The sequence below is a fragment of the Chiloscyllium plagiosum genome, chromosome 19, assembly GCF_004010195.1.
Source record: "Chiloscyllium plagiosum isolate BGI_BamShark_2017 chromosome 19, ASM401019v2, whole genome shotgun sequence".
Lineage (NCBI taxonomy): Eukaryota > Metazoa > Chordata > Chondrichthyes > Orectolobiformes > Hemiscylliidae > Chiloscyllium > Chiloscyllium plagiosum.
The window spans coordinates 30,666,962-30,693,353 of NC_057728.1; the positions used below are offsets into that span (position 1 = coordinate 30,666,962).

The 26,392-nt window shown below is 39.3% G+C and overlaps 1 protein-coding gene across 16 annotated transcripts in view; it reads right to left on the bottom strand.

Annotated features, from left to right (window-relative positions):
- kcnq1.2 (potassium voltage-gated channel, KQT-like subfamily, member 1.2) overlaps nt 1-26,392 on the bottom strand; it is a 590,999-nt gene that overhangs the window by 373,236 nt on the left and 191,371 nt on the right. Inside the window, exon 18 of one of the 16 annotated variants that reach the window (XR_006314491.1) lies at nt 24,872-24,938. The exons of the other annotated variants lie outside the window; for them this stretch is intronic. The gene's annotated coding sequence lies outside the window, so the exon portion shown is untranslated. Of the gene's footprint in view, nt 1-24,871; nt 24,939-26,392 lie in introns of those variants that run through there. 16 annotated transcript variants of the gene reach the window in all.

Here is a 26,392-nt window from a genome sequence, read left to right on the forward strand (position 1 = left end):
ATAATGGCTTTGGAGTCAGTATAGCACAGATTCACGAGAATAAAATTAGGACTAAAAGGTTTAATTTCTGAGGGCAGGTTACGTAGATGATTTAATTGAAGGTTGAGAGCTGATTAAACAACTTAACAGGCTGAACAAGGGAAACTATGTCTCTAGTGGACATTCCAGAACAAGGGAACCAGTTTTAAAATTAGACCTAGACATACTTGGTTGATGTCCTAAAACACTTGTTCGCACAGAGAATTGAAATCAGGAAGTTTTTTTATTCACTCATGGAATGTGGGCATAATTGGCTGGGCCACCATTTATTGCTTGCCTCTAGTTGCCCTTGAGAAGCTGGTGTTGAGCTAGTTTCTTGAACTGCTGCAGTTCATGTGCAGTAAGTAGACTCACAATGGCATTAAAAAGGGAATTCCACTATTTTGACCCAATTCCACTGAAGGAATGGTGACATATTTCCAAGTTAGGATGATGAGTGGCTGTGACTGTGGCTGTGTGACAATTAAGCAGGCTGCTTTGTTTTGGATGATGTGAAGTGTCCTGAGCTGTTGTTGGAGCTGTATTCATCCAGGCATGTGATGAGTATTCCACCACACTCCTGACTTGTGCCTCATAGATGGTGAGGGGGAGTCAGGGGATAAGTTACTTGCTGCAGTATTCCTACAGCCTGAAATACTCTTGTAGCCGCTGTATTTACATGGCTAGGACAGCTTAGCTTCTGATCAATAGTAACCTCCAGGACATTGTTAGTGGGAATTCATGATGGTAACACTGTTAAATGGTAAAGGATGTTGTTAGATTGTCTCTTACTGGAGCTGGTCATTGCATGGCATTTGTGTGGTGCAAATATTACTCATCATCTTTCAGCGTACGCTTGGATACTGTCCATGTCCTGTTGCATTTGGACATGGATAACTTCAGTATCTAAGGAATTGTGAATGGTGCTGCCAGATACTATACCAAACAGCAAAGAGTTTTTTTTTTCTCTGATTCTCATTGACTCTAGTTTTGCTAGAGATTCTTGAAGTCACACTTGGTCAAATGTGGGTTTGATATCAAGTCCAGTTACTTTCATCTATCCTCTGGAGTTCAACTCTTTTGTCCATATTTGAACGGCAGTAATGATGCAGATCAGAAATAATCTAAATGAAAGCCAAAATAGAATTGACTGTTGCATGGTTTATGCTTCTTAATGTGTACCGACAGAAATCCTACAGTACTAATAAATTAGAATAACTTATTTGCTCCACCTTGTTGCAATAAAATAATATGTTGGCGTACTTGGGTTATTATGTGCACGTGCACAGGTCAATGGTTTAGTTCAGCACTTTAGGAACCTGGGGTAAAATTCATCAATTTGATAAATAATTTTAAAAATGTATGTTTTTGCAAATGATTGTGGATTAGATTAGATTCTCTACAATGTGGAAACAGGCCCATCAAGTCCACACCGATCCTCCGAACAGTAATCCACCCAGACCCATTTCCCTCTGACTAATGCACCTAACACTGTGGGCAGTTTAGCATGGCCAATTCACCTGACCTGTACATCTTTGGACTGTGGGAGGAAACCGGAGCAAACCCAAGCAGACACGGGGAGAATGTACAAACTCCACACAGACAATCGCCCAAGACTGGAATTGAACCTGGGACTCTGGTGCTGTGAGACAGCAATGCTAACCACAGCCACCACGCCACCCATAATTTCTGCTATAAAAAATTGACATTCTTCTCCATTTGGCAGTTTACTGAAATTACCCTTATGTAATGGGATTAGTGAGAAACCGCATAAAATTATTTATTCCTTGTCAAAGGATCTTTGTCATAAAATTGAGCAAAATGTTATGACATTTGAAATGTTAATCTTTATTGCATTGACATACTTGAATATGGTAATTTAAAGATCCACTCCCCCTTTTCAAACAGGAGTCTTTGTTCATTATTAATGATATAGCATGTTGGTAGAATATTATTTGTAGACTTTTTACATATGGCAATAATTTTAAAGATGTCATTTTATCTGTGGGTATTACAATGTTGAAAACTAATCACCTCGCATTGGAACATACTACAAATATTTTAAAGATATTTGGAATTGTGAAACCGATGGAGTAGGGAGGGTGTGTGTGCAGAACTGGGGGAATGTATCTACATCCAATCATGTTTTATTTGCAATTTTATAATATATAAATGATTGGCACAATGCATATTGTAATAGTTTTCTGGAAAGATTAAGACAAATTGCATTTGAACCATGACACCCATCAGCTTCCACATATGAGCAGTACAACTTCAAAAAGCATTGTTGGAAAAGTATATCTAAATAAACACCAATAAAATAAAACACTATCAGTTTAATTACATTCTTAGGAATTTATCTTTGTTTCATACTAAGCATCTAATTCAATCTAACTATATCTTTACAAAAGAGAAAATCTGAAAGTATTTCAGTTGGTAAAAGTGTGCTTAATTGATTAAAGCTTCGTGCTACTGATCCCCAAATGGCCCACCAAAAGTTTAATGTGGAAGGCGGGAATGCAAACTGTCAGGACAAAAATAGGTTACAAAAATATTTAGACAGTTTAAGTGAATGAATACAAGGTGGCAGAAGGATATACTCGGGGGCAATGAGAGGGCAACGAGTATAAAAAGCAAAATGTTGATGTTTAGAGAGACCTCTTATGTGTTTTCTTTGCATAAGTATGTATGAGGATGCAAGTTCAAATTCCATCATGGATTTTAAATGCAATTCATAAATTCAGTTCTGTAATAAAAACCAGTCTCAGTGGTAGTGACCATGGAAGCACCATTAACTGTCACAAAATCCCATCTGGTTCATTAACATTGTTTACGAATGGAAATTTGCCATTCTTACCTGTTTTGACTTACATATGATTCCAGATCCACAGCAATGTGGGTTACTCTTAACTGCCCTGAAATGACATTTAAGGAATAGACAACAAATACTGGCATTGTCACATCCCATGAAAGAATAAGAAAGACAAAATATAAGGGGTGTCTTGTTGCAAGCATGAGGTTATCTGATGCATCTTAGTAAGGATATATTTGTGATGGAAGTGTTACAGCAAAGTTACACAAGGTTGGACCATCCAATGATGGGGTTTAGAAGACTGAGAAGTGATCTCATTGAAAGATACAAGGTTCTGAAGGGTGTAGATACAGAGATTGATTCTCTTGGCTGGGAAATATAGAACACAGGGATATAACCTCAGTCGAAGGAGGTGATCATCCAGAACTGAGATGAAGAGAAAGATCTTCACTCAAATGGTTATGAATATTAATAAGACTGGGTGCAATTTGAAATGGAAATTAAATATTACAGCCCTTTCATTGTGGTAAGTTTAATGCCCATGAATGGATTCTTAATGTCGAGGTTTAGTATAACATTTGCCTGTTGCTACCAAAAACACCTTTCTCATCAAACTGAAACTGAATGGTTGCCATGATTACTTCCAAATGCAAATATCAAGATGTGACTAAAGCATAGAACAGAAGATACCAAGAAACATGGGCTGTTGCAATATGATAGCCTACAAAGGTCCCCATAGTAAGCAGAGAGAAATGTTGTGAAATGGAACTCCAATTAAATAAGTAACTATTGCAGTTATGTAGTTCTGTAATGAACAATACTTGCTAAAGAATGCTTCAACTTGCCATTACGAATGCTCATGCACATTGATTCTTGATAATGGTCATCCGGATGAATGTCTTGACACGTTTTTCTGAGAAAGAACTTGAGTAATTACTAATAAAGGCACTTGTTCTTGACAGTCCATTGATTTAGTTTACCATTATACCTCCATTCCCCTTCCAACATACACACAAAACTGATGAGGACTTGTCTGTCTTTAACTCACAGGATTCTGCCAGGTGTGTTAATGGAGTCAATGTCAATCATCTTTTTCATCTTAGGACCTAATATTGAACACAGACCATTCATAGGTTTTTTCACTTGTGGTTCAATATGTACCTTGACAACTTTTAAAATTTCTGTCAGTCATTTTTCATTTGTGAGAGATTTAAGGTGGAATATATTTTTAGCAGTTATTCCCCAAGACTGATAAAAAGTAAGGCCAATGATGACTGCTCTGGTTTGCTTGTTAAATCTGTCACAATTTTGTAATTTTGCTATTCTGAATAGAAAAACTGCCAGTTCTGCTTCATAATACTTTCAGTTTGAATAACACTGGGAGAGGAAAATTTGTCACCATTGTGCCTTTCCCAGTTCTTTCAGATGCGGCCAACTTCTTCTGCTGTAGCTTCCTCTGGATTTTTGCAGCTTTCAAAAACTCTGAACATCTTGCCATAACAACTCAGGAAGCCTGGCTGGAAAGGAATATCATTTTTTGTTAAAGACCAAAACAGAGCTACTACTTCTGGTATACATAAACTAATCCAAGCTGGGACAGACAGATCTGCTGACCTAGCTCAGACCTTAGGGGTTTGGTTTAAAAAGGGCTCAGTTGAGGAGTTCCAGTTGGGCTGGCCATTGCCTGTTACCAAGAGATCTTATACTCAATGAACTCCATACGGAGATTAATTGGTTGTTCCCCATGGCCCTTAAAGGGATTATCGCATCCCTCCTCCCCACCCAAGTCCTGTGATTATGGGACCTCCTGTGTTGTTTTGCCTATTTCCCTATTCCTGTTGTTTTTCAGGTCTGGTCAAGGAGCATGTAATAAGTAGGCAAACGCCCCGTGAAAACCGTCGCTGAGCCACTTGAATGGTTATCTTAACTGCAGCTACTTTGGGAGCTATGATACAATTTGGCTGTATTAATTCCTCATCCTTGTGCTGATTTATTTGCAAATTTCTGTCTTGGGGTGACTTCACCATTTGGTCTAGACAATATGCATTTTGTCTAGTTTGGTGGCCTTGTCTGGGACCTACCTTATGACTACAAGTGCGGCATGGACATTCCTGTTCCTCATGGAGAAACTTCCTGTCCAGTTCTGGAATGTTGCGGCCTCAGACCGCAATTGCTCTTCCTTAGCAAGAAATGGGTGCCACAAGTATCATCATCCAGGGATCTGGCACTACAGTACGGAGTCACTCAAAGTTGAGGATGGCAAGGTCTATGGACCTCTGAAGCTCCCAAACTTTTCCATGTTTTCGCAGGAAAGGGCCAGTTCTGTGGCTTTCTTGAGATCCAAATCTGGTTCAGTCAGTAGCTTCCTTTGGGTCACAATATTATTAACTCCATGCTTATTGCCATTGTAATAATTCAGGAAGTGTGACTAGAAAGGAACATCCTTTATTGTTGAAGACTAAAACAGAGCCAGAACTCGAGACATATACAGGCTAGTCACAGCCCAAGATAGACAGCTCTGCAAACCATCCCTGTTACCAACGAAACCCATACTCAATGAGTTCCATAGGGAAATTAATTAGTGATTCCATATGGGTATTAAAGAGGCTATCACACTTGGAATCCTGTTTTAGTAGCTGTGCTTCTGTATAGCTCTTCAACTCTCAATCTCAGATCCATCTGTCATCATGTTATTAGCTCACATGACTACAGTTTAATATGTACTGAACTGAATATAAGATGGACACCTGCAGTGAGTGTCTCATGGTTGAGGCTGCATGACCACAATAGAACAGTACTGGATTTCTATCTCTATCCCTTTGTCGCTGACCACAGAAATTTAGCGAAAGCCAGTATGTTGTTTGATCGCTTAGACCGACTCATCAGTTTTGTATTTGGATTGTGTAGAAGCTACTAAATTCAGAATCAATATACATATTCCATGTCTTCAGCTATTAAGACTACCTTATGGTCTCCATTGCTAGGTCATTTACATGCATTTAAAGGGAGATGGACAAGTACAAGTTAAACATTAGAGGATTCTGCTGACAGGTCTGGAAAGAGGCTTGAATAAATAATATGCAATGGCATGGACCTGTTGAACCCCATGGCCACTTTCTACATACTCAATCTAACTTAATTTAGTTATATAGTTTATGATTTTTCTTATTAATACCAACATGATTGAAAACTATTATTGACAAGGTAGACAACTAATAGTGTAATACTCCAATGTTTAATAATTGCATTCCATTTCCTAGTGGTACTGTTAAGTCTAAATAAGCATTAGAATTGGTAGGGTAGGCCAAGTTAAAGACACTCGGCTTGTTTCCATTGGAGTTTAGACGAGCAAGAGGTAATTTGATTCAAATATTTGAAAAACATAGGGGGCTTAGCATAGTAGGTGTGGAAAGGATGTTTCCTCATGTGGGAGAATCTAGAACTAGAAGCCATTGTTTTTAAACAAGGGATCACTCATTTAAGATAGAAATGGAAAAAAAAATTAACTCACAGAAGTTCATGAGTCCTCGGAATTCTCTTCCTTGAAAGACGCTGGAAGCAGACTCTGAATTCATTTAAGGCAGAGGTGGATAGATTTTTGATAAGCAAGGGGGTAACAGGTCATTAGGGGTGGACAGAAATTCAGAGTAATTAGATCAACAATGATCTTATTGAAAGGCAAAACAGGATGCAGACTATGAGTGACCTATTCTTCCTCCTGTTAATAAGTTCATATGTATGGTAATAACTAGCTGCATTTTTATATCCAGGGCCTCTGAATTTTTTCATCAAAAAAAACAAAAATCAATGCACAGGAGACCTAGAAATGTTATTGCGACCATGTGATTCAGGGCACCATCTAGTGTTCAATTCACATTTAACAAGTATTCTACATCTCAAAGGATGTGCACTGATGACTGACAGAGTCTAATAAAGATAGAAGTGTGGAATGGAAAGGATCTGTCAACTTCCCAGTAGAGGTCAAATGAAGAATGCCGTCGATCTGTGCAATCAAGGATCTCTAAATAATTACCTGAAAACTAGGACGATGGTGCAATATATCATCTTCATGTAAAATCTGAGGTCAAATTTCAACAGTACATGGTGACCAAATGTACAGTATACAGTGCATCCCTCAGTTGTGGAAAAAATCAAGAAAGTTTTTTTTGCAGACAGCATGTGCTGACTTCATTGGAACCTAAAGGAAATCCTGACCTCATAATAATTCAGACAGTTGGCTTCACTTCTTTCACAAAATACAGCTAGAAGTATTGTTAAAGGTGTACTTACTGTCATCAAGGGGCTACTGATGTATTACACACTGCTGCCTCAGTGGTAAAAAGTACAGAATAAACCAGCTTCCAGATCCCTGAAGGTGAGATACATGCTGTAGTCTCTCAGGACTTTCAGTTACCAGCTTATCAATTGATGTAGGCATAGATCCAGAGTCCAAAGGAATGGAAACAAACTAAAGCAACTTGAGCCTAAGGGCTGAAGTTTAGCTTTGTGTAATAGTTGGATTTTGATTGAGTTAAAATCTCATCCAATGTCTCTCAGGCTAGGTTTCTGACCTCGCTCTAAAGAGAACCATACCAATGAAACATGGAAAGGAACATCAGTTTCCTCCAGAAACATGGTCAGCAACAATTGCCTCCAAACTGCTAGGAATGGAGGATATGCTGAACATCATTATCTCCTTTCACGCTGGATCCCAGGTTGCGTCTGTCAGAATACGAGAAAGAAAGCCATAAGAATGTGTTTTGTTAATCACGGAAATTAGAGTCATTGTATGGTGATTAATTCAATAAAGTGATGATGATTCAAATGGTCATATGCAGCAAAGAGATCTGACATGTTGTCGTCTGTTAAGATGTATACTGATTAGACTGTTGTGGTGAGTGATTGAGTGTGAGAGAGAGAGAGAGAGAGAGAGAGAGAGAGAGTGTGAGTGAGTGTGCGTGAAGGAAATGGTAGCAAAGGTAGCAATGCCAACCAAACTTCAGTGATTAGCTTTGCTCCGAGTTTCCTTGCAGCAGTCACTGTGCTTCTTATCCTGTTACTCTCTTCCTTATTGTTTTTCCTCCAAAGCTGCTATGACCACTTTTTTAGGAATGTCCAGGTGTACAGTTTGTTAGTTGTGAAAGATATGTGAGCAGGTCATGTGAGCTGAAGGTTACTTCAAAACCATTTTTAACCGGGAAATATAGCAAAAGAGACCATTGTCATCCAGCTGGATGGGAATGCTCTCATACAGTTCCATTCTAATCAATCTAATCATAGCTAAGTATTACCTGTGTGTGATTATCTTCCTGCCATTTGCACTGTTAGCTATTATGACCCTCAGAAACAACCCAAGACCCTTTCCTGTGACTCATTTACATAATGACATTATTGAGACATGCGGCATTAATTTTTACATATTTGTTGATGACACCCAGCTCCACCGCACCACTACCTACAACCTACAGCGTGAAGTTTGCCAAGTTAAATATCTGATATCTACTTCAGAAAAAGAGAGGAAGTGATATAACAAAGATTTGCAGTTGAGGGGAGATATCGGAAATATCAACAAAACCTGCTGGGGAAACCAGCAGGTCTGGCAGCACCTGGACCTGAAATATTAACTGTTTTCTCAACACAGATGCCACCAGACCTTCTGAATTTCTCCGGCAATTTCTGTTTTTCTTTCAGATTTACATTACACTCACAGCATCACCTTCACTCCACAGACTTAGCACTATTGCAAGCCTCAGACTCACAACTCATGGTATTTCTTCAAAGAAGAGCAGGTAAATTATCTCCAGTGTCCCACTCTGTGTCATCTTTGAATCATCATCACAAAAATCAGATTCTTCGATCATTGTAGCATTGCTGTTGAGGGGGTTTGCTGTCTGCATATTGGCTTCCACATTTCCTATATTACAGCAATGACTAAACATCAAAAATATTTAATTGTTTGTAAAGGATTTTGAGACTTCAGGTAGTCAGAAAAATATTTAAATGCATGCCTTATGAGGGAACATTGCAAGTTCTCATTCCATTTGTTAAGCTTGCAATTTGAATAATTGAACAAGTCCTATCAACTTTATCCTGAATTTTGATTATATTCATCACACAACACTTCTTTCCTGTATTTAGGGGTGGCACGGTGGCCCAGTAGTTAGCACTGATGCCTCACAGCACCAGGGTCCCAGGTTTGATTCCAGCCTTGGGTGACTGTCTGTGTGGAGTTTGCACATTCTCCCCGTATCTACGTGAGTTTTCTCCCACAGTCCAAAGATGTGCATGCCAGGTGAATCGGCCATGCGAGATTGTCCATAGTGTGAGGTGCATTAGTCAGAGGGAAATGGGTGTGGGTGGGTTACTCTTCGGAGGGTTGGTGTGGACTTGCTGGGCTGAAGGACTTGTTTCCACACTGTAGGGAATCTAAACTGAAAAAAACAGGTTATAGTCCAACAGGTTTAATTGGATGCAGCGGTGCTCCAAAAGTCAGTGTGCTTCCAATTAATCATGTTGGACTATAACCTGGTGTTGTGTGATTTTTAACTTTGTACACCCAGGTCCAACACTGGCATCTCAAAATCACAATTATATTAGATTACATTACAGTGTGGAAACAGGCCCTTCGGCCCAACAAGTCCACACCGACCCGCCGAAGCGCAACCCACCCATACCCCTACATTTACCCCTTACCTAACTCTACGGGCAATTTAGTGTGGCCAATTCACCTCACCCGCACATCTTTGGACTGTGGGAGGAAACCGGAGCACCCGGAGGAAACCCATGCAGACACGGGGAGAACATGCAAACTCCACACAGTCAGTCGCCTGAGGCGGGAATTGAACCCGGGTCTCTGGCGCTGTGAGGCAGCAGTGCTAACTGCTGTGCCACCATGCCGCCCATATTCATGTTCTGTTATTTCCTTTCAACCATTGCAGCGGTAAGTTGGACCAAATATGCATTTTATAACATGCTTAAGTATTTCAATTTTAATGTGACAACTGTGAAATATTGTTTCTCTTATTGATCTGTGTATGTTTCTAATATCCTGTAAATAATAACTGTGATTTGTTTTAAAAGAGATTGCATATTACAGTTTATACATTTAAGACAATGACATTATATCCAGATCTTTCCCGTTTTACATGGTCCATATTGTATAGTATTATAACTCAGGGCAGCTGCTTTTCACGTGTGGTCTACACATTGAGCACTCTATTTTCCTGACAGTCTGTTTCAATTTTTTTTAAATGCAAGAAGCCAATTACCCTCTTTATTAATAGTTCTCCTACAAAACTGAACATGAGTTTATAGTTTTAAATTCTGAATAGTTCTGTGTTTAATTAAAAACTTAGTGTCCTTTTCGTTCTGAATTTTCTTTTTAAGGGCCTCAGTGTGAGATAAAGGGCAGATTCACAGCATTTGACTTCCTTGATTTAAACTTTCAGATTGCAAATACAGACTAAGCAAATAGAAAGTGCATGTAATTGAAACCAATTTTTGGAAAGGTTTCAAGAAGGGAATAGGCATTCCATTCTATTCACTGTTGAAATAGGTGAGCGCTGTATTATAGGTCATTGGTGCCCACGAGTAGAATCAGCTTTGAATGTTTTACATTTACAGTTGAAACAAGCAGTTCACACAACTGTTAGTGATTATTATGGTAGGGAGAATTAAATCAGACTGAGTTCACTAGGTATGGAAGAGTCCAAAATGAAGTGTGCAGTATCAGACAACCCAAATTTACTGTTGTCCTACAGAAGTTAGTAACCACCATTCCTGAAAAATGTCCAAATTGAACATTAACCACTATCACTTGTGGCATGCCTTTAGCTTCCTGGACCCCAAACTCCAAACTTTCCTGCCTAAATCTCTTTGCCTTGCTTTCCTTCTTTTAAATGCATTGTATAAAATACCTCCCTGGTCACCTAGCTTTTGTGCATCTACTGCAATATCTTGCATTTGTAACAACCCACAGAGGACAAAAACCATTGCTTGGAACAAGAGGAGGTAACAGGGACAGCACTAAGGGAAAGGAGCTTGAATATCATTGTGGTCACTGGATATTTAAGATAAATTAATTTATTTAGCTACTGTTAAGTCTCTGAAGTTATAAAAGTTTATATTCATTATTTTTGTAAGGTGTTATTATTGAATATTCTTTCAAACGGTAGAAAATAAAATGGTATATTGAAAGATGAGTATGTGACATCCTGCTAGTTCTGCTTGATGTTGAGTTTGAGACCTGGTTTCCATGGAAATTGGTGGTCCAGATGATACTTTTAGCACCTAAAAACAAAGGGCAGTGATTCTCACCTTGCTATGAACAGGCTTACAAAAGCTTGCATGCCTCAAATTTAAAAAACCCTTGACAAAATAAAGAGAAAAAGAGAGACTGGAAAGCAACAACAATTCTGAGTAAAAGTAATATATACAGAACAACCTTGGTTATCCGAACATCAATTATCCAAATTTCAGATTATCCGAACAAGATCTCAAGGTCCCATAAAAACATTATCAGTTACCCGAATAATCAGTTATCTGAACATAATACTCCCCGCCTGTTTCGTTTGGATAATTGAGGTTATTCTGTAAAGTGTTAGCTACCAAGCATAGCATTGGTAGAAGCTTGTCCTCTGACTGAACAGAAGAAACCCGCAAAGATTAAACAATACTGAACAATTCACATTGGGATGTAGAATCACGAGAGTGGACCTTGCTATTGGAAGTCAGTTTTTCGATTTTCAGAAGACAAAGAAATGATTTTGCCTTATGCCTGTGTGAAGCAAGGAGAAATGAGTCCATAGAAACTGGGAATAACTTCTGACTGGTTCCTATAAAGATGTAATTCTTTGGAGTTTATGCTATACAAGGGCAGCATTGGATTTTCAAGTGTTAAAACATTAATGCCTTCTGGAGCTTAAAGTAATAGTTTCCTACTAAGCTTTGTTTTTTTTAATTTTAGTTAGCTTGTTAGTGAAAGTTTTAAAATGTGAACTCCTCTCATGTGAACCCTTTAAGTTGGTCACTGGCAATTTAATATTTTTTAAAGTAATCAGTCTCTATGGGGACAGCAACAAGGCAGATTCTGTTAATATCAGTGATCCCGTCCATAGTACGCAATTGTCCAAACCTACAGAACATATTTGAGAGAGCTAGGAGTCATCAAGATATACAGAATGGAAACAGACTCTTCAGTCCAACTCATCCATGCCAACCAGACATCCTAAATTAATCTAATCCCATTTGCCAGCATTTGGCCCAGATCTCTCTAAACCCTTCCTATTCATGTATCCACCCAGATGCCTTTTAAATATTGTAATTACCTCCACCACTTCCTCTGGCAGCTCATTCCACACATACATTACCCTCAGCGTGAAAATGTTGCCCCTTAGGTCCCTTTCAAATCTTCCCCTCTCACCTTAAACCTATGCCCTCTAGTTTTGAACTCCCCTCCCCTGGGAAAAGGCCTTCACTATTCACCTTATTCATGCCCCTCATGATTTTATAGACCTCTATAAAGTCACCCCTCACCTGTCACCTTAACTGTAAATCTTTTCTGAACCCTTTCAAGTTTAACAACAGCCTTCCTGTAGCAACAAGACCAGAATTGAATGCAATATTCCAGAAATGGCCGAATCAGTTTCCTGGACAGCCGCAACATGCCCTCCCAACTCCTATACTCAAAGCACTGACCAAGAAGGGCAAGCCTACTAAATGCCTTCTTCACTATCCTGAATACGTGCATTCCACTTTCAAGGAATAACAGTATGACAAGAATAAGATTAGGGCCAGTCAAGGACAGTAGTGGGAGTTGTGCGTGGAGTCCGAGGAGATAGGAGAGGTGCTAAATGAATATTTTTCATCATTATTCACACAGGAAAAAGACAATGCTGTCAAGGAGAACACTGAGATACAGGCTAATAGACTAGATGGCATTGAAGTTCATAAGAAGGTGGGGTTAGTAATTATGGAAAGTGAGAAAATAGATAATCCCCTGTGCCACATGGGATTTATCCTATGATTCTCTGGGAGGAGATTGCAGAGACTTTGGCTTTGATCTTTATGTCATCATTGTCTACAGGTATAGTGCCAGAAGACTGGAGGATAGCAAATATTGTCCCCTTGTTCAAGAAGGGGAGGTAGAAACAACCCTCGTAATTATAGATTGACGAGCCTTGCATTGGTTGTGGGTAAAGTGTTAGAAAGGATCATAAAAGATAGGATTTATAATCATCGAGAAAGGAATAATTTGATTAGGGATAGTCAACACGGTTTTATGAAAGGTAGATCGTGCCTCACAAACCTTATTGAGTTCTTTGAGAAGGTGACCAAACAGGTGGATGAGGGTAAAATGGTTGATGTTGTGTATATGGATTTCAGCAAAGCGTTTAATAAGGTTTCCCTCAGTAGGCTATTGCGGGAAATATGGAAATATGGGATTGAGGGTGATTTAGCGGTTTGGATCAGAAATTGGCTAGTTCCAAGAAGACAGAGGGTGGTGTTTGATGGGAAATGTTCATCCTGGAGTTCAGTTACTAGTGGTCTACTGCAAGGATCTATTTTGGGGCTACTGCTGTTAGTCATTTTTATAAATGACCTGGATGAGAGCGGAGAAGGATGGGTTAGTAAATTTGCGGATGACACTAAGGTTGGAGGAGTTGTGGTGAGTGCGGAAGGATGTTGCAGGTTACAGAGGGACACAGATATGCTGCAGAGCTGGCAAATGGAGTTTAATGTGGAAAAGTGCGAGGTGATTCACTTTGGAAGGAGAAACAGGAATACAGACTACTGGGCTAATGAAAGATGAGGAAAGGCTGAGGGACTTGAGGCTGTTTTCATTAGAGAGAAGTTTGAGACTTAATAGAGGTATACAAGATGATCAGAGAAAGTGCGAGGTGATTCACTTTGGAAGGAGAAACAGGAATACAGACTACTGGGCTAATGAAAGATTCTTGGTAGTGTGGATGAGCAGAGAGATCTCAGTGTCCATGTACATAGATCCCTGAGAGTTGCCACCCAGGTTGATAGGATTGTTAAGAAGGCATACAGTGTGTTAGCTTTTATTGGTAGAGGGGTTGAGCTTCAGAGCCATGAGGTCATGTTGCAGCTGTACAAAACTCTGGTGCAGCCGCACTACGAGAACTGTGTACAACTCCGGTCGCTGCATTATAGGAAGGATGTGGAAGCATTGGAATGGGTGCAGAGGAAATTTACCAGAATGTTGCCTGGTATGGAGGGAAGGTTTTATGAGGAAAGGCTGAGGGACTTGAGGCTGTTTTCATTAGAGAGAAGTTTGAGACTTAATAGAGGTATACAAGATGATCAGAGAATTAGATAGGATGGATAGTGAGAGCCTTTTTTCTTGGATGGTGATGGCTGACTTGAGGGGACATAGCTTTAAATTGAGGGGTGATGGGTATAGGACAGATGTCAGAGGGAGGTTCTTTACTGAGAGAGTAGTAAGGTCGTGGAACACCCTGCCTGCAACAGTAATAGACTCATCAACTTCAAGGGCATTTAAATGGTCCTTGGATAAACATGGATGATAATGGAATAGTGTTGGTTAGATGGGCTTCAGATTGGTTTCACAGGTCGGCACAACATTGAGGGCCGAAGGGCCTGTACTGCACTGTAATGTTCTATGTTCTAATGAACCTGCATTCCAAGCTCTCTTTGTTCAGCAACATTCCACAGGATTGGCTATGTTAAATTGCCCATAGCGTTAGGTGCATTAGTCAGAGGGAAATGGGTCCGAGTGGGTTACTCTTCGGAGGGTCGGTGTGGACTGGTTGGTCCGAAGGGCCTGTTTCCACACTGTAGGAAATCTAATCTAATCTAAACTTATCATAGAGTCAAGAGCTATGTTGACAGTGGAAAGGAGGGAAGGGGACTTGGTACTTGAGAAAGGAGTTAAGGAATTAAGGAGTTATGTTTAGAAGAGTCACATCTTGAACTATTGGTGCATGCAAGTAATGAGGGTTGCAAAATAAATTGATAAGGCACCACAATTGCCTAAATTAAGGAATTGAGCAGAAAAAAAATGCCAGTTTCAAATGTGACAGAAAAATTAGGAGCCAGCATGAACTGGAAAGAAGTAGAAAGCCAGTTTTAATGAAAATGGGGAAAGCAAGACATCCACACAAATAAGACAAAGGAAGATGATTTGAACTACTGAGGCCAAGGTGGGAAGGGAGAATGAATGTGAACATGAACTGGGAGCGGAATGAGACAGGGATATCAGCTTAAATTGAAGGTGGAGGAGAATGCAGCATGAATTGGAAGCAAGGAAGTCATGACTGCATAAGCTGAGAGGAAGGGAGAAATAAGTAGTAATAATAGTATGAGCTGTTTTTTTTTATTCATTCATTCACAAGATGTAGGCATCACTGGCCAGGCCAGCATTTATTGCCCATCCAAAATTGCCCAGAGCTCAGTTAAGTGTCAACCACATTGCTGTGGGTCTGGAGTCACATGTAGGCCAGACCAGGTAAGGACAGCGGTTTCCTTCTCTAAAGGACATCAGCAAACCAGATAGGTTTTTCTAACAATGGTTTCATGATCATCATTTGACTCGTAATTCCAAATATTTATTGAATTCAATTCCACTATCTGTCACACCAGGATTCAAACCTAAGTTCCCAGGACATTACCATGGTCTCTGGATTAGTAGTCTTGTGATAATACTGCTAAGACCATCACCTCCCCAAAAAACTGTAAACTATAGGCCGAATTCTCACATTGCTTGAAAAAGAACTTCTTCAAGTGAGATTCTTGGGGGCCAGTCTGAGTTTTCTCAAGCATCTTCCACTCTTCAGCTCATTAATTAAGCAACTATTTCTTTGGCATTCATCTTGAGGAATCATGCAACAGCAGAGAAGGAATTGCAAAGCTAATGTTGCTAGAGATATATTTAAAACCCAGCTGCAGACCACCTAAACACTGCAAGTCAGGAACTGCCCTTTACACAATGGTCCTGCACCATTATTCCAAAAGAATGAATCTAGAGAGGAAAATTGTCTCCTACATTCACTAAAGTGACCTGGAGGTGCTAATGGGCAGAATGGAAGTGTTTGAGCTACACAACCAGACTCAGCAAGCCTGCACCAAGACAGCACACAGAGGAGTTTCCTGGGCGAAATGCAATTCACTTCAGTGGAGTGAAAAGATTAATGATCTTCTGCATGCCATAAAAGGCAAGTACAACTATTTTGACTTCTACTTCACACTCACTGGGCCACCGCTCATTCTTAACTCCACCACTCTGACAAATGTTTCTTACCTAGACTCTCATACCACAACTCTGACTATTTGAGTTAGAATGGAGTATATATTAGCACAGACAGAGGATTTATTATTGCAGAAGTACGAAGTAGGGATAATCATAACATTTTCAAGTTGACAGGCTGTATTTAGTGAAGTACTGCAAGATCAATGCTAGATCCTCAGTTACTTACCAAATTATATTAATTACGAATACAAGAAATCAAGAGTAATATAACCAATAGGGGGACATCTAAATGGTTGCAAAGAAATATAGGCAGGTTAAGTGCATGCACAACCAGGTGGAAGATGGAGCACAATGCAGGCAGTCAAGATTATTTACTTAGATATGATAGAAAAGTCAATTTCATTTTAAATAAAAAAGGTTTAAAACTTATAAATGTTGACATTGAAACCGAATTGTGTACATTTGTACAAAATACTGAACATTAGTTCACAGGTACACCAAGCAATTTGGAATGCAAATGTATGCTGGCTTTTAGGGCAAGAAATTGAACTACAAGAATATGGGAATCTTGCAACAACAAGATCACACTGGAGTACTGTGGTGTAGTTTTATCTCCATATCTAAGGAAACACGTTCTTGCTTGGATGCAATACACAAAGGTTGACTACATCCATTCCTGTGATGAGATGGCTGTCCTATGGTGAGAAGCGGAGTAAAATGGACCAAAAGTCTCTGGAGTTGAGAAGAAAGAGAGGTGATCTCATTGAAACAAACAATATTGTGAAAGATATTGACAAAATAGACACAGAGGTTGTTTCCCTTGGCTGAGGAATCGAGTCAGAATTTACACAACACCAAGTTATAGACCAACAGGTTTATTTGAAATCACAAGCTTTCAGATTGCTGCTCCTTTGTCAGTGCCACTTCAGGTGTCTATAACCTGGTGTTGTGAGCCTTCTGACCTTGTCCACTCCAGTCCAACACTGGCACCTCCACATTAAAGTATCTAGAGTATGAGGACACAGTCACTGGTTCAGGTGCTGTCATTTAGAAATAAGGAGAAATGTCTTCATGCAGAGGCTTATGAAACCTTGGATGTCTGTACCCCACATTCTCTGGATGCTACATCGTTGGATACACTTATGGCTGAGATAGGCAGATTTGTGGTGTCTCAGCTAATCAAGGGAATGGATGTAGAAGTAGACGTAGGACAGATCAGCCAAACTTAACAGGCTGTGTGGGCTCCTCCTAGCTCTATTTCGTATGTTCACTTATAAAGTAAATGTTAAAAACTACATCAGATGTTTTGCAAATTGGATAGGCTTTGATCTGGTAAATAACAAAAATAAAACTAGTTGCAAATCAAAGTGATCTAGAGGACAATTTATCTTTTTTCTTTGAAAGAACATGTATGTATTTACAATGCACAAAAAATAACAGCTGTAGACCCCTGAATTTTACAGGCCAGAAACTTTGTTGGTCCCTTTGGTGTGAGCAGATGTGTATTGCATTCCTTTTAGCTGCGCAAAAGTGGCCAGTTGCTGTGTTATTACTGTATATGGTAAATATACCATCTGTCAATGACAAGTTTGTGGTTATTAGACCTGAGTGAGAAGATCTGCTCACCCACAGGGTCTTCAAGAGAGGAACCTTTGACCTTGTAAATTCTAACATGCAGTTTGTGTAGTATAGTCAGTACAAGAGAACTTTAAACCTGTTCCTGCAGCTGTTAGAAAGGGGACTAACCAAACACTGAAATATCTCCCCTGGAGCTTACAGTGCATTTTGAAGGCAATGTCACCTGTTCATTTCAAGACATAACTTTGTCAAATGTTGCCTGTTATAGGTTTACTATCAACGAAACAAAAATGTGCTACGTACATGCAGCATACTGCAGACAGTTGCAGATTAGGGACATGATAATGTTTAGAGTTTAAATGTTCTTTTTAAAGGCCTTTTAAGATTTTCATGCTAATAAACCTTGTCAATCTGTCCTTGTGATTATTTTGCTTTTAGTGACTCATGCAGTTATTCCAAATTTATGGTAGCTAGCACACTGAGGACTCCAATATAATCACAAATCACATAAAAGGAACATTTAAGAAGCACTTGTATGCAGCGACATAGAGTTAGTAAGAATATGTTAGTGGAGGCTTGGTAGAAAAACATTCTCAGCCAGAATTGATGGATAATGCTGGAGCATTAGATTTAAAAGGGAGAAACTAAAGAAATGTAATTTATATGTATATATTTTATGGAAGTTTTATTTTATTATCACTGAGTAGATTCTTTTACGTATATAAAGAAAATATTACATGTCATTCTTCTTTTACAGAGATCAAAGCATTTTAGTATTTGTTTTGAAGACAGATATGAAAAAGACCTGGTCATTCACCAGACTAGAATAATCAAAACATCTGGCAGAAATATTATCTCAATCTATTATAATTTTAATATAGGTAAAAATACATAATTTGAATCCAACGACGCTTTAGACCATAAGATATAAGAGGAGTATTAGGCCATTCAGCCCATCAAGAACTCACAGGTTGCACGATCTGTACTAGAACAAGCATATGTATGGCTCAGGGAGGGGCATGGATAAGGTAAATAGACAAAGTCTTTTCCCTGGGGTGGAGGAGTCCAGAATTAGACAGCATAGTTTTAAGATGAGATGGAAAAAATTTAAAAGGGCCCTAAGGCTGGTATGTGTATGGATTGAGCTGTCAGAGGAAGTAGTGGAGGCTAGTTCAATTACAACATTTAAAAGGCATCTGGATGGATACATGAATAGGAAGAGTTTAGAGGGATATGGGACCAAGTGCTGGCAAGTGCTGGCAGATTAGGTTGGGATATCTGGTCGACTTGGACGAGTTGGACCAAAGGGTGTATATCCATGCTGTATATCTCTATGGCTCAAAGTAGAATGAGTGTCATTAATTTACTCAAATTAACTTTCAATTTCTATGAAAAATAAATTAATGCAACTTAAATTTTTGAATCATGTGTGCCTCAATCGTTTCTTAAGACTGACATCCAATATCTGTAAAGATCTAACTTTTAATTACAGACAGGATGCGAACAAGTTCCATTTCTGAATACGGTTGTAAGATGATTTGTATGTAATACAGTATTGAGAGCCCTGTCAACCACATTGGGTGGAAAACCATGGTTATGGAAGAAGTAGGCCATGTCAGCCGCGCTGTTTTGGAAGGTGGCATTATCCGAACAGATGTGAAATAGGCAAAGGATTTGGGGGAATTGGGAGAATGGGATGGAGTCCTAGCAGGATGGGGGGAGTGAAGAGCTGAATTGAAGGTAGCTATGGAAGAAAGTGACTTTGTAGTGGATGGCAGTGGATAGTTTATTCCCTGAAATTGAGAACAGAGAGGTCAAGATAAGGAAGGGAAGTGTTGGAAATGTACAATATGGAAGTTATAGAGAGATGGAAATTGGGAGCAAAATGAATGAAGTTTTCAAGGTTATGACAGGAGCATGAAGTGGCACCGAACCAGTCATCAGGGAACCAATAAAAGAGTTGTGGGAGGGAACCAGTGTAGGACCGGAACAAGGATCATTCCACATATCCCACTCAGGGGCAGGACATCCATAGCAAATCCTTTGACTTGGCAGAAATGAGATGAATTAAAGGAGAAATTGTACAGTGAGAGAACACGTTCAACCAGGCGAAGGAGAATGGTGGTGGATGGAGTGTGTTCAGGCCTCTAGTTGAGGAAGAAGCCATGAGCTCTTAGACCATCCTGGTGGGGAATGGAGTTCTACAGTGATTGGACACAATTACTCATCTCACTGCCATCCACGACCAAACCATAGACTCCCATAGCTACCTTCACTACGGCTCTTCACTCCTCACATCCTGCAAAGATTCCATCCCATTCTTCCAGTTCCTTCACCTACATCGCATCTGTTCGGATGATGCCACCTTGAAAACTGAACTGCTAACATGGCTGCTTCATCCATAACCGTGGTTTCTCATCCACTGTGGTTGACAGGGCCCTCAACCCCATCCGATTTATCACCTGTGCTTCCACCCTTGCCCTTTCCCATCACTCACAACATGATCAGGTTCCCATTGTCCTCACTTTTCATTCCATCAGCCTCCGCATTCAAAGGATCATTCTCCGCCATTTCAGACAACTTCAGTGGAACATCACCACAAGTCTTCCCCGCACTCCCTGTCTTCATTTCACATGGACTGTTCTCTCCGGGACACCATAACCACCAACACCAACCCCCCTCTCCATGGTACCTTCCCGTGTAACTGCAGAAGGTACAATACCTGCCCCTTCACCTCTACCCTGCTCACCATCCAAGGGCTAAACAGTCTTTCCAGGTGAGACAGCATTATACGTCCTCCAATCTTGTATATTTATTCGCCTCACCCAATTTGGCCTACTCTACATTGGAGAAACCAAACACAGACTTTGTAACCGCTTTGAGGAACAGCTTCGGTCTGCGCGCAAGCTGGACCCCGAACTTCCCTAGCTGATTATTTGAACACAGTGTTCCTCTCGCATGCCCACATGTCTGTCCTCAGCATGCTGCAGTGTTCCCATGAATCACAGTGCAAACTGGATGAACAATATCTTATCTTCAGTCTATGCTCTTTACAGCCTTCTGGATTTAATATTGAGTTCAAAACCTTTAAATTATGAATCAATCCCCATTTCTTCACTTTCTTTTAGCATGTTACTATATCCTCCGCTTCCCCCATTCCACTTACTGTCCTTTCAAGTTCTAAAGAGACACACCACTGTTCTGCCATTCCCACATTCCAATCACTTAATCTGAACTATGAACCATTTTCATTCATCAGCACACCGACCTCTCCCAAACTATAGCATAAATGCTGTCCCCTCCACACTTCCCTTTAGCTCTGAAGAGTCATCTAGAGTCAATGCAGTTGCTTGCTCTCTCCATGGATACTGTCTGACTTGCTGTGATCTCCAGCATTTGTTTTTTTGTACAGATTCCAGCATCTGCAGTAATTTGTTCCCATAGTACAATATAAAATGGCTGTTTGTGTGTTTGAGCAAATATTCATGTGAGATCCTTAAAATCAATCTTAATATGGGATCCTGTTCACAAGTATGACTGTTCATAAATTGGACATTTGCAAATTAGGCACCACCTGTATATCTAACATTATAGAGGTACTGTACATCAAAAGATCATTCTTGTATTATTTAAATGATTTTGTACCCTATTTCAACCTTTACATGCGCAGGGATGTAGGAACAAAATTAGGTAACTTAGTGCCTGTTCTGGCTTTTACTAAGATCAGGGCTAATCTGTGAATCCATGTCCTTTGTAGCAATGACTTAAAGAGGCATTAACTTTGCTTCAATAAAATTAGAAGCTTTGGTGATAAGCAGGATATGGAGATTGAAGTACTAATCTCGATTGAGCAGGAAACCACAATTGTGTCGTTTGTTACAGCCTGAAGATGATGGAGTCTGGGAAACAAATGTGAAGCTTCTGGAGCTGCAGAATGATTTTGGGATTTTCTGGTGTCCAATTTGAAAACGTTATTGCTGATTTGCAGTCTGATGTCTGGCTAACAGAAGGATAGTCAAACATAGTGATCAAACTGACTGCTGTCAGCATCTGAGTCAAGACTGACTGCTGCAGCATTTACTGAAATTTCATTTCAGATAGCTAACTTACACAAGTTTGTTCTGTGTATATCAAATCTAATAAGATTAATATGTGGCTTAAACAATATTTATTATGTTCACATAGTTAATTTGGCTAGCATTCATTATGGTGAAGTGTACACAATAAGGCCTTAGCAAGAATGGCACCTGAAGCACATCCACTGTGATCTACAAAACTAAACAGAAGCTGCCTTATTTATCTTCGGTTTATTAATGCAAAAGTATCAGTTGATACTTTTACTTATATAAATAGAATATTACATGCAATTCTTCCTCTACAAAGGTCAAAGCATTTTGGCATGAAAATTGTATTGAAGACAGGCATTAAAAATGATCTAGTGATTTATCAGTCGAGAATAATCAGCAACAAAATGCTTTTCATGAAAATCAATCAAATTTAGACATTTCAGTTGCAATTCCACCCACATCCCCCCACCATCCCAAAAATGACTGAGACATTCCTAGATTATCTTTTCTTTTTCAAAGGACATCGCTAAGCACCTAATTTCAATTCAAAAGCTTCTGTTCCAATCTGGAAAATGGACTTGTGAAGGAATAGTTTACAGCACAAGACCTCCGGCAGAGAAGTGTTTTGATTTAGAACTTTTCTCCCCTCTATGCCTTTTCATTTAAAGATTACTGTAGCTAGACAAGAGAAAAACATGTATTAGCATATCAAAGTTACTGATATTAAAGTCTGTGATTTTCTTCATTGGCAATCATCCTGTGCTTTGATTTAATGAAGTTCTGAGCGATTTAATTGCTGCATGGCTTATCATGCAACGTAACAATCCCATCAAAGGAAATAAAGTAAAGTCTAACTGAGGAAAACAATTAACTTCTTATGGTGATTTTAGGGGTGGACTGAACAGCTCATCAAAAGTCTGACTGTGTTCATTGAATTAATCATAAACCATGCATTCTTAATTATTCAAAATGAAGCTGCAGCAGTTGCTTTTTTGCCTTTTGAAGTATGCACATTAATGTGTGAGAAATGACTGGTCTGAGCACAAACAGGGAGGAAAAAGAGATCAGCATTCAAGATTTTGTACAAAAGTTTTGTTACTCCATATACTGTACAATAGCAATGCTTCATAAAATCATGCACAGACTAATATTTAAAATACATAAATATTTACATACTGCATTTCCCCCAAAGGAATACTTAACAAAACAGCCAGACATAAATTTCAATCTACTGCTTCGTATACAGCATACAACCTCTTCACAAATAACCAACAATATTCCATATCAGCAATGTAACTGATTACTGTAGATCTACTATCTGTTGAATACAATTGAAGCATCAGAAAATGATTTGGATAATCCACAGTTATTTTTAACACACTTAATCAAGTTAATGCACATCATAATTAGCAGGAAGTAAAATTGGGCTACATACTTACCAAAACTGATCAGTGGAACATTTTTCATGTCTCACTTCTTCTATGTCAGCAGTTACAGTAATTCACATATCTGTCTTATATTTATTTGGAATTACAATATTAGCATTACTCTTGGTCATTACAAACACTTCCTCAGAGTGCAATCATGTTTCAGACAAACTAATCTAAGATGATTAGATATTGTCAGTATCATGACTAATTTAAATACTAAGGTACAGAATTTTAAATGCTCATATTTATATTATTATTGATGTGTGTTTCATAGTTGTGCCAGTCAATTTTTAAATTTAAATTTAAGATTAGGTGGGTTAAGTTAATTCAATTATTCAAAATGTATTTGCCTTAAAATCGCATCTATAACCAGGAATACAATTACTTTCAACTCGTTATAAATGTATGATTGAATGTTTTTGTTGAAGTTGCAAAGGCATTGTCCTGTTTTTGCACTTTTTTTTTCCCAGAATAAATGAATTCCTTTATTTTCTTTTATATCTCCTTCCCTGAACTGCTAATTTTTTCTTTCTAACACTTAGTGAAGTGTTTACTTACTTTCTCGTATTCTGTTCTGGTGGAGAGTTTCCAATCAAATAATCATAACCTGTTTTTACTTTAAAGATAATAATTGACTCATTTGATGAATTTTAATGTGGAATGGAGTCTACCCTCCTTGCCGTGAAAGTCTGGGGTGAACCTGCATCTGCTTGGTCAGCTCACCCAAGAGCCATTTAATGGCAGTCAGGCCCTATTCTGGCTTGATGTGAGACTTCTGGCCCTAGTAGAGATGATGTCCCATTTTCAAAACCTGCCAGCCAATCATATGGCCAACAATTCTCCAGCACCTGTCATGTTCAGCCGAAGGAATTCTGATGCAAAGAATCTGGACTTCAATTCAAGTGCAGGGTCTTGTGGGACTAGCATAGCAAGCCTCAGCAAGTGGAGAAAGATGGGTGGGGTGTCCAATATGGATGGGGAAAGAAACAAGGGAAACAAGGAGAGCTGTGGGGATCATTTTCAAGGGTGGAGCACCTCTGAATAGCAAAGTGTACCAAAGAAGTGGAACACTGCCTGCCCATTGCCTCACCACGAACTTGCTATGATTCACGAGGCAGAAGGCCTTCAAGTGGCTTTAATTGGTCACTTAAGGAGTTTTGTTAGCCTACAGGAACTTGGGCTACTACTTCCCCTGTAGCTGGCACACATCAGGAGTTGGCACGCGAGTGTTGAGGACAGCAGTCCTGGACAAGGTGTACATTTAACAGTCCCACCCACCTGCTAAGCCCTCTGAGGGACTCAAAATTCTGGCCACTATTTATTTCCAGCAGTTTCTGGATTTATTTTAATAATCCCATCTTAATAGTCTGTGATCATGGTTTTGCAGCACTAATATTTCAGAGAACTCATTATGTGCTATCAAAACAGTCCATTTCATATCAAGATATTATGGGTTATGAAATGTCATTATTTGTGATATTTTATCAATCTAGGTCCCATAGATCTGGAATGAAACTGTCTAGTAAACAAATCTCAGCATAAATTTGGAATACATACAATATTACAAAGTTAGACGTAAGCTATCTCAGCAGTGAAAAATAGTAACAATTTATTGAGTGGTACAAGGTAAATTTAATTTCCTGGAAAATCTATGTAATTTGTTTGTGCAATATAATTTGGTACAATTAGATTGTGATTTTCTTTCAATAAATTGGCTCCTGAATGGAAAACATCTTGGTGAATATAGATTTCACTGTGATGTGTATAATAAAATGCAGATATTTGCTTTGGTTGGACATTTGCTGCAAAAGAATAACAAAGGAAGATTCAGGGTCAACCACAGTACGTAACTGATTATCAACTAATGTAACGCAGATCAAACTATCAGTCTTTTGAATAAGAATATTTCATGGTTGATCAGGTGGTTGATATGTTTTAAGCCTCTCTTGTCTTAACTATGAACATTTGTTCTGACCATTGAACAATGACAAATGTTTATCAAGCAATTGTCACTTTCAGATGATGACTGAAGAAAAAGAACCATTTGGGGAGTTAATTGCAGTTTACCAAAGTTACTTCTCACTCAAGATTAGATGCAAAGTCATACTTTATGGAGGGGAAAGACTTCCCTGAACAGCTGCCCAGAAAATGTAAGGCATTTTTAATGAAGACTTTGGGAAAGCAAGTTTAAAATAGCTTTGCCCTAAATAATTAGACATTAAACTATGGCTCTTGAAACTAAAAATGGCTAATGTTCTACCACTTTTTAAGAAAGGTGGGAGAGAGAAAGCAGGAAATTATAAACCAGTTAGTCTGACCTCAGTGGTGGGAAAGATGCTGGAGTCAATTACAAAGGATGAAATTACGATACATCTGGATAGTAGTAACAGGATAGGTTAGAGTCAGCATGGATTTATGAAGGGGAAATCATGCTTGACTAATTTTCTTGAATTTTTTGAGGATGTAACTTTGAAGATGGACGAGGGAGATCCAGTAACTGTAGTGTACCTGGACTTTCAGAAAGCTTTTGATAAAGTCCCACATAGGAGGTTAGTGAGCAAAATTAGGCCGCATGGTATTGGGGGCAAGGTACTAACTTGGATTGAAAGTTGGTTGGCTGATAGGAGTCAAAGAGTAGTAATAAACAGCTCCATTTCGGAATGGCAGGCAATGACCAGTGAGGTACCATAGGGATCAGTGCTGGGACCGCAGCTTTTTACAATATATGTTAATGAAATAGAAGATGGTATTAGTAATAACATTAGCAAATTTGCTGATGATACTAAGCTGGGTGGCAGGGTGAAATGTGAGGAGGATGTTAGGAGATTACAGGGTGACCTGGACAGGTTAGGTGAGTGGTCAGATGCATGGCAGATGCAGGGTTTATTGTGGATAAATGTATGATTATCTACTTTGGTGGCAAGAACAGGAAGGCAGATTACTACCTAAATGGAATCAATTTAGGTAAAGGGGCAGTACAAAGAGATCTGGGTGTTCTTGTACACCAATCAATGAAGGTAAGCATGCAGGTACAGCAGGTAGTGAAGGCGGCGAATAGCATGTTGGCCTTCATAACAAGAGGGATTGAGTACAGAAGCAAAGAGGTTCTTCTGCAGCTGTACAGGGCCCTGGTGAGACCACACCTGGAGTACTGTGTGCAGTTCTGGTCTCCAAATTTGAGGAAAGATGTTCTGGCTATTGAGGGAGTGCAGCGTAGGTTCACGAGGTCAATTCCTGGAATGGCAGGACTACCTTA